At 41.6% G+C, this 13,182-nt stretch overlaps 1 protein-coding gene across 6 annotated transcripts in view; it reads right to left on the bottom strand.

Annotated features, from left to right (window-relative positions):
* Positions 1 to 13,182, bottom strand: part of RGS17 (regulator of G protein signaling 17) — a 162,160-nt gene that overhangs the window by 123,782 nt on the left and 25,196 nt on the right. The window lies entirely within an intron of this gene.

Genomic DNA, 13,182 nt, shown 5'->3' with positions numbered 1-13,182 from the left:
TGAATGTATGGTGAGTGAGGGCAGACACACCCTTTCCTGAGCAGTGCATGTCAGAATAAGTGAGCAGCAGAAGAGAGAGATTTGTGAGCCAAATACAGAAACTGGACACATAAAAAAGACATGAAAAGCATCTGCATGACCTACTGAGTAACAAATAAGCACTATTTTTAAAATGGTAAAACATTATCCTCAGTACCACTGATTTTTGCCACAGGTTTTGTCATCCTGGTAAGCTTGTTGACATCCTGTCATTCCTGTTGGTATAATGAAGTCACTTTTACCGTGTTGTATCCCACATACTAAGGTCTGGTGATCAGACCGAAACGCGTCACCAGACCTTAGTATGTGGTTGTTTACATATAGTATTCTGTACATCACTGTTTAACTCTGTTAGTGAGACGCAATGTAAACAGTATTGTGTGGATCACTGCTCACCTCTGTTAGTGAGCGGCTATGTATACAGTATTGTGTCCATCACTGTTCAACTCTGTTAGTAAGCTGCTATGTTTACAGAATTGTGTGCATCACTGTTCAACTCTGTTAGTGAGCGGCTATGTATAAAGTATTGTGTGCATCACTGTTTAACTCTGTTAGTGAGCGGCTATGTATACAGTATTGCGTGCATCACTGTTCAACTCTGTTAGTGAGCTGCTATGTATGCACTATTGTGTGCATCACTGTTCAACTCTGTAAGTGAGCGGCAATGTTTACATAATTGTGTATCACTTTTTAACTCTGTTAGTGAGCGACTATGTATACAGTATTGTGTGTATCACTTTTTAACTCTGTTAGTGAGCAGCTATGTATACAGTACTGTGTGCATCACTGTTCAACTCTGTTAGTGAGCTGCTATGTATACACTATTGTATGCATCACTGTTCAACTCTGTAAGTGAGCGGCAATGTTTACAGTATTGTGTGCATCACTTTTTAACTCTATTATTGAGCAGCTATGTATACAGTATTGTGTGAATTACTGTTCAACTCTGTAAATGAGCGGCGATGTTTACAGTATTAAGTGATTCACTTTTTAATTATGTTAGTGAGCAGCTATGTATACAGTATTGTGTGCATCACTGTTTAACTCTGTTAGTGAGCGGCTATGTATACTGTATTGTGTGAATTACTGTTCAACTCTGTAAGTGAGTGACAATGTTTACAGTATTGTGTGCATCACTTTTTAACTCTGTTAGTGAGCGGCTATGTATACTGTATTGTGTGAATTACTGTTCAACTCTGTAAGTGAGTGACAATGTTTACAGTATTGTGTGCATCACTTTTTAACTCTGTTAGTGAGCAGCTATGTATACAGTATTGTGTGAATGACTGTTCAACTCTGTAAGTGATCAGGGATATTTACAGTATTGTGTGCATCACTTTTTAACTCTGTTAAGGAGAAGCTATGTATATAGTATTGTGTGCATCACTGTTTAACTCTTTCAGTGATTGGCAATGTATACAATATTGTGTGCATCATTGTTCACTTTTGTTATAAACAACAATGAATACAGTATAGTATGTAACACCACTCACCTGGCATTCACTTTCCCACCTGGCCTGGGAAATATACAGTCCAGTAAAGTGAAGGATATACATATTTTTACAGCTCATCTGACATTTGTTTCGATACTAGCGCATTGCACTCAAGATAGCTAAGCACTACATCTATATATCTCTGCTCATTTTGGGCTGATAAAATATTAAAGGGGGTTATCCCAGTTGATCAGTAGGGTCTGACTGCTAGGACCCTGACAAATCCTGAAAACGAAGATGAAATATTCCATAAAAGAATGGAGGGACAGTGGTCAGAACCCCCTCAGTCGAACTGACGGTTATAAAACACATTCTGTTTGTGGCCCACTCTCAGATAGCACAAAGATGGAAATCTGATACAATACCCACCATCTCAGAGTTAATAACTACCGTACATAGAAGGCCTAGTTGCACAAAAAAAAGTTAACCACTAGCTTATATGGATGGAGACTCTGGTAAGAGTTTATGACAAAAAATTAGAATTCACCTTAGGTAATTTTTTGAAAGTGCAGGTTTAATGGAGTGGCCACTGCGCCCGCCCCCCCACCGCCGCTCTGCTCCGTGCCCCCTACCGCCCCACCGCACCACGATCGCCCCCCCCATGCACCGCCCCCCCCCCCCCCCCCCAGCACAATCACATTGCAGCTACGGGCCAGTGCACATTAAGTGATAAGAACACATAGTGATAATGCCGGTGGCACTGCACTGGCCCCTGTTACCCGTGATTTATTATCCTCATCCTGCTGTCACTGTGTGTATTAACCCTGTACTGTCACTGTGTGTCTTTACCCTGTACTGTCACTGTGTGTCTTATCCCTTAACTGTCACTGTGTGTCTTTAACCTGTACCGTCACTGTGTGTCTTAACCCTTTGCTGTGATGTCAATGTGTGTATTAACCCTGTGCTGTGATGTCACTGTGTGTATTAACCCTGTACTGTGATGTCACTTTGCATAATGCACAGTGACATCACAGTACAGTCATAATATGCACAGTATTGTCACAGTACAGGGTTAAAGGGGTTATCCAGCAGGAGGGTATGGTTTTGAGAACTATGCCTGTACCTTGTACATAATAAATAAAAAATAAACCTGTGCTCATCTCCAGCCCTTCCGCCATGCCTCCGTTGTCCTGTTCTGGTTACCAGGTGCAATCCTTTTCCTGATAGAAATTGTGACACCTGAGCCTGGAGTGATGTTGGGGCCCAGTGTGCTGTACTACTGAGGTAGGACATCGCTGTGGACCAGCGGTAGTATGACACACTGGGCCCCAACATCACTCCAGGCTCAGGTGTTACAATTTCTATCAGGAAAAGGATGGCACCTGGTAACCAGAACAGGACAACGGAGGCATGGCGGGAGGGCTGGAGATGAGCACAGGTTTATTTTATATATATAATTTATTTATTTATTTTTTATTTACAAGGTATGGGCATAGTTCTAAAAACAAAACCATCCTGCCAGATAATCCCTTTATTATACAAAGTACAAGGATAATACACACAGTGATGTCACAGCACAGGGATAATACACAGTGATGTCACAGTACAGGGATAATACACACAGTGATGTCACAGTACAGTGATAATACACACAGTGATGTCACAGTACAGGGATAATACACACAGTGATGTCACAGTACGGGGATAATACACACAGTGATGTCACAGTACAGGGATAATACACACAGTGATGTCACAGCACAGTGATAATACACACAGTGATGTCACAGTACAGGGATAATACACACAGTGATGTCACAGTACGGGGATAATACACACAGTGATGTCACAGTACAGGGATAATACACACAGTGATGTCACAGTACAGGGATAATACACTGTGATGTCACAGTACAGGAATAATACACACAGTGATGTCACAGTACAGGGATAATACACTGGGATGTCACAGTACAGGGATAATACACTGTGATGTCACAGTACAGGGATAATACACACAGTGATGTCACAGAACAGGGATAATACACACAGTGATGTCACAGTATAGGGATAATACATACAGTGATGTCACAGTACAGGGATAATACAGACAGTGATGTCACAGTACAGTGATAATACACACAGTGATGTCACAGTACAGGGATAATACACACAGTGATGTCACAGTACGGGGATAATACACACAGTGATGTCACAGTACAGGGATAATACACACAGTGATGTCACAGCACAGGGATAATACACAGTGATGTCACAGTACAGGGATAATACACACAGTGATGTCACAGTACAGTGATAATACACACAGTGATGTCACAGTACAGGGATAATACACACAGTGATGTCACAGTACGGGGATAATACACACAGTGATGTCACAGTACAGGGATAATACACACAGTGATGTCACAGTACAGTGATAATACACACAGTGATGTCACAGTACAGGGATAATACACACAGTGATGTCACAGTACGGGGATAATACACACAGTGATGTCACAGTACAGGGATAATACACACAGTGATGTCACAGTACAGGGATAATACACTGTGATGTCACAGTACAGGAATAATCCACACAGTGATGTCACAGTACAGGGATAATACACTGGGATGTCACAGTACAGGGATAATACACTGTGATGTCACAGTACAGGGATAATACACACAGTGATGTCACAGAACAGGGATAATACACACAGTGATGTCACAGTATAGGGATAATACATACAGTGATGTCACAGTACAGGGATAATACAGACAGTGATGTCACAGTACAGGGATAATAGATTTGGTTAGTAACAGTATACTAGTATTATTGGTAATATTGGTCTCGGTAAACAGGAGTTGGTCAGTAATTGGTGCTGCAGGGACAGCGCAACCATCTCACATCCGATCGGATCATGTGAAGTCTGCAGAAAAGTATGTGGGGCCTCATGTTCGCTTAAGGTTTTACAAAGTCTAGAGCCGCCTCTGCTGTGCCCAGCAGCTACAACAAATTTTATGTGCTAAAGTGTGCAGACTGTAGTCTTTCCCAGCTTGGACACAGTATCAAGTCCACAACATTATAGAATGGAAGCCTGACAAATCAAATGCCAGCCTTCCCTCACAGGCTGTAGTACATAGAACCTGTCTAGTAAAAACCTGGTATTTGATTTACCAGGCTTCTGTCATATATGTAGCACCTGCGCCCTTTGACCAGTGGGGCTGGTATGCAGTTATTTCCAGGGCTGGTTTTTATCCCCAGTCCGGCCCTGCCTCCTGAGCTGTCGCGTCACATCACTCGTCATTGCGCACAGCGTAACGCAGGACGCAGCAGGAGCCCGAAGTAGCGTGGACCCCGGCCCCGGGAACAGGTAATTATAAAACCGGGGATGGGGGAGGCAATGGGGCCTGGGGGGTGCGATGCGGTGTGGCGGGTCGGTGAGGGGGCGGTCACGGTGCGGTGGGGGCGGTGCGGGGAGGCGGGGCATTATCGGATTATCGGCAAGGTAATTGCCGATACAGATAATGCCCAAAATCGTGATTATCGGCCGATAATATCGGCCAAACCGATAATCGGTCAATCACTAGTTAATGGGTGTTTTTTTTTTTTTTACTTTTAATAAACTTTTTATTTACGCTTTATTAGTCCCCTTAGGGGACTTTTAGGAGGAATCATTAGATTCCTCATACAGATCAATGTAGTTCCATAGAACTACATTGATCTGTGTCCTCTGCGCTCAATTGATAAAGCCTCGTTCAGCCAGGCTTTATCAATGCGAGAGCTGGGACCAGATCAGCAGAAGAGGTAATCCCTCCGGCTACCACAGAAGTGCATCGCCCCTAAACACTACCCCCCCCTCCCTCGATCGCGCTGCGGGGGGGGGAGGGGGGATCCACCCCACTGGACCAGCAATGATTGTTTAAATGTCCCTTTAGACACCACTGTCAGCTCTGACCGTGGCGATCTAAAGGGTTAATAGCCGGGCACGGCGATCGAAGCGTGTCGGCTATTAAGGCCGGCCCTCAGCTACAAGAATCAGCTGGGGGCAGGCCGGTATGGCGCGGGCTCCCCGTGCCATACACAGTTAACAGCACATGGACGTGTATACACGTACTTTCAGGTGACTTTTCAGGATAAGCTGCTGAGTGTACATGAAGAATAGCACTATTTGTGGACATTTTATGACTGGCATACTGCTGTTTCAATTTCAATAGCGTACTTTCTAATGTGATGGGGAGCCTCCTGACTCTCACCTGATTGAAGATGTTAAGAGAAGGCATCTGGATTATAGCATGCTGGATCCTTTTGTTCTAAAGGGAGTAATTTAGAATCTAGGGCAGCATGCAGCCTGATATATTCTGATCCCTCAATGGGCTCATAGGGGGACAATTATCAAAACCTGTGCAGGGGAAAAGTGGAGCAGTTACCCATAGCAACCAATGAGATTTCTTGTTTTATTTCTCAGAGCACTTTATAAAAATGAAGGAAGCAATCTTGTTGGTTGCTATGGGCAACTTCTCCTCTTTTTCTTTACAAAGGCTTTGATAAATCTCCCCCATAGTTTGTCATTTCTCCCAAGACATATTATGCAGTGAATTAAGAGTGTATGATTAGTATATTGATAAGTGACCCATGTAGTTACTCTGAGACCTATGGGGAGATGAAGACCCATTTAAAGGGAACCAGTCCTCTGCAATTCATGTTCCAAACTGGTGATACTATTAGATAACTGTTAAGGAAAGTAGACACATGGAACCTTTCATATACCTGTCTGGGCTTCTATAACATAGAACAATGCTTTTATTCTCTGCTATCAAGTGTCAAAGAGGTGCTTCCAAGCTCCTAAAATGTTAAGAATTGGAATACCCTTTCGCTTCTCCTACCATCCTTATCCCAGCTTGATTGATAGTCTTGGCCCTGTTTAGATATCTTGTGCCTGCACTGTGTACACACATTAATGGCCCAGATTTATCAAACTGTGTGAGAGAAAAAGGGGAGTTATTTTCCCACAGCAACCAATCACAGCTCAGCTTTCACTTCACCACAGCTCGTTAGCTGAGCTGTGATTGGTTGTTGTGGAAAAATCACTCCATGTTTTCTCTCACAATGTTTGATAAATAAGGGCCATTGTGTGCGGGTATGTGATTTGGAAACAGGGCTCAACTTCCAGCTGACTGTCAATCAAACAGGAACAGGAGGGGAAGGGAGAAGTAGTTTGAGCCCCTGGCATTATAGGTACTTGGAAACACCTCCCTGACATTTGGTTACAAATGTGATTAGTAGAATTGCAATGCATTTCTGAGTGGAACCCTCAGAAACAGAACATGTTTCCGAGGCGGAAATTTCACCGTTGCAACAAATCCCATTGAAATCAATTTCCGAGGAGAATATTTCCACAAAATTCTGCTCAGAAAGTCCACTGTGTGAACATGATCTAAGGCGTCTCATGCTTTATGTACACTTAGACTATGTTTCTATAGGTAAGACACTAGATTTTAACAAGTAATATAATTATTCAAGGGGTATTAAAAAACAATTAGTTATAATAATTTTGTGTACAATATATCATTTACAACATTCAAGAAGCTTCCAAAAAATAGTTGCCTTACAGATAAAGCTGAAAGAGCATTCAGTCATATCAGTTTTACAATCTACTTTTTGCCTTTCTTCTGTATTTTGTTGACCCCACTCTCCCTCTCTCACTGGGACTTTTATATGCAAGGAATAACAACCTTTGTCAGTTACGTAACTACACATCTAAAAATATGATAACATTTTGCAAACAAGGAAAATGGATACCATATGCAGTTTTTTTCAACACATCTCTGAGAGTCTTTGTAGACTTGTTTTAGATATTTTTCCTTAAAGTGCGTTCACTTCCTGTAATGATTTTTTGCGGTATCCTTTTTTTTTCCCTTATCCAAACCTTATCAAGTCCCAACTATTGGTTCATTGTTGTGGGAGTAGGGATTTTAGCTCTAAAGACATTAGATTAAGCTTTAAAGCTCAGAGATCATGTAAGGGATTAAAAATACTCAAAAATGGATAAACTTGCTCTCCAAAGCAGTAACAATTTCAATAACATTTGCTTATGACTGGTTTGAATAATCTGAAGATAGCAGAGTTGAAGAATGCTGCTGACTGTCTAACACCCACTGGTCTCTTCAGAACTGCCTTCAGAACTGTCTTTATTCTTCGTGGCACACTTTCTACAAGGTGGTAGAAACATTCCTCAGAGATTTTGGTCCATATGGACATGATGGCTTCACGCAGTTGATGCTAATTTTTACTGGTTGCACATCCAATATGTGAATCTTCAATTTCACCACATCCTAAAGGTGATCTAATAAACTGAGATCTGATGCGGCACACCAGTCTGAACTGTTAATACAAGGCAGAATGGATCATTGCAATCATGTTCTTTTTGCCAAATTCTGACCCGGTCATCTGAATATCTCAGCTGGAATCAAGACCCATCAAACCGGGCAACGTAATTTCAGTCTACCATTGTCCAATTTTGGTGAGTCTGTGTGAATTGTAGCCTCAATTTCCTGTTCTTAGCTGAATGGAGGGGTACAAAGTGTGGTCTTCTGCTGCTGTAGCCCATCTGCTGTAAGGTGTTGTGCATTCAAAGATGGAATTCTGCACAACTTGGAGTGGTTATTTAAGTTATAGCTGCCATTCTGACATCTTGAACCAGTCTAACCACTTTTCTCTGACCTCTGACATGAACAAGGCATTTTTGTCCACACAACTGCTGCTCACTGAATATTTCCTCTTTTTTCGGATCATTCTCTGTAAACCCTAGAAGTGCTTGTGCATGAAAATCCCAGTAGATCAGCAGTTTCTGAAATTCTTAGGCCAGCCAGTCTGGTACCAACAATTATGCCACGTTTAAAGTCACTTAAATCCCCTTTCTTCCCCATTTTGATGTTTGGTGTGAACGTCAGCAAGTTGTCACGACCCCTCCCATAGACTTGCATTGAGGGGGTGGGGCGTGACAGCATGAGGGGGCTATGACGTCACAAGCTCCCGGCACCGTCTCCAGCGTTCGGAACAGTTTGTTCCAAACGCTGAGCAGCAGAGTACCCCTTTAAGTAAGTCTATATTGGCAGCCTGCAAAATCTGCATCATTCCCTACCTGTTTTACTAAACTACCAAGCAGTAACTTTTGTGGCCTGTCCATAGATTATTGACTCACAATAGTAACAATGCTATTTCAGAATTTAAGTGGAAATGTTAGGTAACAAATAATCCATGTTTTTTTAACTTTAAAGCAAAGGGGTTGGCTCACTACAAGATAGTTGAAAATCACTAGGGGTCTGACAACTGATATGTTCCTGAAAATGGGGGTCCCATTAGAAGCATGCATGCCTCCACTCTTTATGGTGCACATGGGACTATTATAGCTGAGACAGATGACCACAGTTTAGCAGAACATACACACATATAGAGGGGCAGCCTCCCGGCCTGTACAGAAGACATGCTCAAAGCCAAGTGTGAAGTGCTGCCAGTTAAGTTCCTGTGCAGCAGAGACAGCATATTGTGACATTTTTGGTGTAGAACTAAACGGGATAAACACGTTTTGTTAAGCCTTTATAAAGGTACCTATTCTATTTTTGTAGTCCACAAGGACAAATTCTTACTATGATCTAAATAAAGATGGAACTTTTATCTTTTATTCCTGTGAGTGATGGATTCCCTTCCACATAGAAGTCTGTTTCTAAATATTGTGTCACCACATTATGGCTGTGTGTTTTCCTGTGCACCATGGACGAGTAATAATGCAAGCTGTCTACTTGGAACTGGTGGGCTGTAAAATACGGTAGTAGTACTAGAAATGCCAGCATGTAATGTCTGTCTTAGGCTTGTCCACACTACGGAAATTCTGCTTACAGCAAGCCCGCCAGGTACATTGGTGGTAGGAATGCCAAGGCTCTGTGCTGTCTTTATAGACCTTAATGCAGCCTGGCAGAATTCCGCCTGAAGACTCACCATCTTCATTCTTTCTGAGGACCTCAATTCCCCCGATGCAGTCTGAACAGAGCAGCAGAATTCTATATGTTGCCACTGATTTGGGGTGAAATTATGCCACTTGACTTACTTATATACTTTTTGCCCAGCCCTTACCTATGTTAGAATTATTGTTAGGTTACCAGTATACTAATGAAAAGACTAAATCAGATCTTGTCATGCTAAATCCTGCATTTCTTGGATGTTCTGCCACTTTAAATACAAAATGTAAGATTTATGTACTTGCTACCTGAGCTACTACTACGCTGGTTGGCATTCAAAGATTTACGACAAATTTTTCACTCATATACCACATTGTGCTGCAGAGATTCACAAAAGTTAGTAAACGCTGCCATCTAGTGGCCAAGGTTCAGAGCAGTGCTCTCCATAGACAGCAATGGGAAAACAGGTCCTAGCTTTCTAGCAAATTCCAAGCACACATCAGGACATGTGAGGCCTAGGTTATAAAAATTCTGCTTCACTGCTCCTGGGGCCCCATTTGCACCACAGACCTTAGGGTCAGTTTCCTTAGGACCTGGTTCAGTTCACAGATTGATTTATTAAGTCGGTGGAAACTCCACCTGGATGCAGCAAATCTGACGTGTCTCAGCAGGGCCACGTAAGTTGGTGTGGAAGTCCTGTTCAAGTACAGCCTACACATGAACAGCCGCACGAATATCCTGGTCAGTGAGTTTATACTGGTCTTAAGCTGGAGAACCCCTACATTTTATTTAAATTTTATAATTTAGGAGCTGTTAAAATAACTGGGTTTGTTACAAGTAAAATTGTTGCAGCTTCTCCTAATTTCCCTGTGTCTGGTATCCCGCACCCACAACACCAATTGCATGTTGTATTCCACCTGCCAGTCACAGTACAATGGGGACCATCTGCAGGGACCTGTTCACATGAAACACCATGTTCAGACCCTCCATTGCAAAGGCTGTGTGTGCCTAGGCGAGTTACATGGGACTGCAACACCACTCTCACAACCAGCAATGTAACCACTGTGACATCTCTAGTGCAGTACAACAAGTCCCAGAATACCCCACAGTCACCACAGATTATCACCACAGCAAAACCTTCTTTCCCAAGAGCTCACAACCACCTTGCACTCTATCCTACTTCTTCACATACTATTACTGCATCTGCTTCTTCTTACTGTTTTTTCCTATCCCGAGTCTGTTTATCCCATCTACCATATCCCTTCTATCATGAACCAGCTGCCCAAACTTCTCTTAAATGGGAACAGTCAGAATAAAATTTTTTTATATTTTGTTCATTTTGGCAAAACATTAACCTTTCTAATATACTTCATTAAAATGCCCTTTTTATAGAAATGATGGCTTATAAACAAAAGAGGTTGCCATACCATGCAGAACGTAATCCTGTCTGGCTACAGCATCATCTTTGCACCAGCTGAAGCACAAGCTAGGACAAAGTCCAGTAAGTGAGAGTGGGATCAGCAATCTTCTGTGCTTGCTCCTGTCCTATCATACTACAGCATGAAAAAAGAAAGAAGAGGGTTACAGAGCAGCCCGCAGTGACTAGATGAAGAGACCCAGCATAGCACAGCAGACTCAGGAAGGAAGTTCATAGAGTGAGGGCGGATCCAGTGCTTGCCTGGGACATGGCCCCTTCCTGAGCAGCGGATATCAGAATGAGTGAGCAGCAGAACGTAGAGATTTGTGAGCCAAATACATAAGGTAGATACATTAAAAAACGTGCAAAGAATAAGTAAGACCCAATAAATAATATATATGAGAATTATTTTTTTCTGTGATGAGAGGTACACTTTAACCATTTTAATCTCACACCCATGTGCCTGACCCCTGTAGAACACTCTGGAACAGATGTTCTAACCGCAACAAACTTCCCTACAGTCATAAACTCTTTATTAACCATAATCTTTTCTTTACGTGTCTAATAGAAACATGGCTGACACCATTATCTTCACCTGCAGCGGCCTTCAATTTTCTCACAAACGCCACCTCGGCAAAAAACTTGGTGAAGTCATTGGCCTGCTGTTATTGAATACCTGTTCCCTAAACCCATCTCTATGGCTACCATTTCTCACCGTCCCCGTCCCTTCTGTCTGTTCTTCTCAAAACTTCAAGTGACCATTATCTACTGCTCACCAAGCTCTGCCACCACCTTTACTGATCACTTCATTACTTGGCTCCTACTCCTCCTCTCAATGAACATCTCCAGCATCATCATGAGTTAACATCTTCATTGACTCATACAATGATCCCTCAACTTACAATGGCCTCAACATAAAATATTTTCAACATACAATGGTCTTTTCTGGACCATCGTAACTTGAAACCAGACTCAAAATACAATGCTATGGACAGTCCAGATCTGCAAAACGTGTCAATACCCGGAAGTACTGACCAATCTGAATGGACATTTCACTGGTATAAGCCCTGTATTCCTGAAGTGCATGCACTACAGTACAGGGAGGTATTACATGTTATGTACTACTCTTTACCTGTGCCAGGGATAGCTGCTCCAGGTGGGCGTGGCTCCATGTTACTTTTTTGGGACACTGTATGTACTGTACAGGACCCTTAAGAAGCTCCTGTACTCTACATAGACAGTGATTACAGCTCCCAGCAGATCTTTATTACTTTTTAGGACTTGCTTTATCTGTATTAGTTATCTACTTATTTTTCTTTAATCCTCACTTTTTCCTCAATTCTTGGATGACATTTTGGGGCTTCAGAACCAATTACCAAGTTTCCATAGACTTATGGTCTCAACATACAATGGTTTCAACATACAATGGTCATCCTGGAAATAATATTGTAACTTGAGGGACCACTGTACTAATCAACCATCTCTAAATTTTTATAGCTTACCTTCTCCTTTGGCCCAATAGTGGTCCTCCATCATCACTCACAATGAATGTCACATATTAGACCTTATTTTTACCTGCCCATCTTGCCTATTTTTCCAACACACCTCTCCACATAACTGACTATAACCTCTTTGCATGCATTTTGATACTCAAATTTCGGACTCTCTCCTACTACCTTCTACCATGGTGCAGATAGATAGTATTTCCTCTTGTCCAAAATGAAGTGCTTCACAAGAGCCTAGTATGCCCCAAAATGTTAATGTCTCATTCAAAATTAAGTGGAATAATTCTAACCTTGTATTTATTTATTTAAGGGTGTGTTTACACGTCCCTGTATTTAGTCCCTTGAGGATGCGTTTTTTCCACCTCACCTTCTAATAACATAACGCCTTACATTTCCCACCTATAGACCCATACAAGGGCTTATTTTTTGTGTCACCAAATGTACTTTGCAATGCCATTAATCATTTCACCACAAAATCTACCGCAAAACATAAAAATTATTTGTGGTGCGAAATTGAAAAAAACAAAACAAAAAAAAACAAGAACATAATTTTATAACTTTTGGGGGTTTCTGCTTCCATAGTATTTTTTTTCTGTAGATCTATGTCACAACAATTCCTAATTCACATAGGTTTTATTTTATTTTACTACTTTATTAACTAATAATAGCTATTTGTTCAAAAATTTGTATGCCTTAAATTGTTTTATTCTAACCCTTACATGTGTGATGTGTCTCATTTTTTGCACCATGATCTGTAGTTTTTATTGGTGCCATCGCTTTTTATTTTATTTTGATAGCTTTTTTTAAATTTATTGTGTTATTT

The sequence above is a fragment of the Hyla sarda genome, chromosome 3, assembly GCF_029499605.1.
Source record: "Hyla sarda isolate aHylSar1 chromosome 3, aHylSar1.hap1, whole genome shotgun sequence".
Taxonomy (NCBI): domain Eukaryota; kingdom Metazoa; phylum Chordata; class Amphibia; order Anura; family Hylidae; genus Hyla; species Hyla sarda.
Note: the sequence above shows the minus strand (reverse complement) of the source record. Positions and strands in the feature narration are given on the sequence as shown.